Source organism: Triticum aestivum, chromosome 3B (assembly GCF_018294505.1).
Source record: "Triticum aestivum cultivar Chinese Spring chromosome 3B, IWGSC CS RefSeq v2.1, whole genome shotgun sequence".
Lineage (NCBI taxonomy): Eukaryota > Viridiplantae > Streptophyta > Magnoliopsida > Poales > Poaceae > Triticum > Triticum aestivum.
The window spans coordinates 849,681,747-849,682,458 of record NC_057801.1 but is presented as its reverse complement, the minus strand read 5'-3'; the positions used below and the strand labels follow the sequence as shown (position 1 = coordinate 849,682,458).

The window sequence follows — 712 nt, the reverse complement described above, 5'->3', positions numbered from 1 at the left end:
GACAAAACAATGGAGGAATACGTAGACGATGTGGTCGTCAAAACCAAGCATGTCAAAACTCTAGTAGACGACTTGAGGCTCACATTCGATAATCTCCGAACATATGACATCAAGCTCAACCCGAAAAAATGCGATTTCGGCGTACCAGCCGGAAAGCTCTTGGGCTTCATTGTATCCGGTAGAGGAATTGAAGCAAACCCAGCCAAGATCCGAGCTCTGTCACAATTGGATATCCCAAAATACCTCAAACAAATACAAAGATTGACTGGATGCGTGGCGGCTCTAAGCCGCTTTATCTCTCGTTTGGGAGAAAAGGCATACCCCTTTATCGCCTCCTCCGACGCATCGAACACTTCGAGTGGACAGATGCCGCCACAACCGGACTCGAGGAAATAAAAGCCATATTGGCAACAAGCCCGGTCCTGGCCGCGCCCAACATGGGCGAACCAATGCTATTATATATCGCGGCAACTCATCAAGTTGTAAGCGCGGTGCTCGTTGTCGAACGAGAAACGGACGGACACACCCCCCTTCAAAAACCAGTTTACTACGTGTCCACTGTCCTAACTCCATGCAAGTCACGGTATCCGCATTATCAAAAGATAGCGTACGTAGTGTTCATGGTATCCCGGAAGCTGCGACACTACTTTCAAGAGTGTTCGATAACAGTAGCCTCCGAAGTACCTCTTGCCGACATTGTAAACAACCGCGA

At 48.7% G+C, this 712-nt stretch overlaps 1 long non-coding RNA gene across 2 annotated transcripts in view; it reads right to left on the bottom strand.

The window, feature by feature from the left end:
• Positions 1-712, bottom strand: part of LOC123072904 (uncharacterized) — a 6,159-nt gene that overhangs the window by 3,572 nt on the left and 1,875 nt on the right. The window lies entirely within an intron of this gene.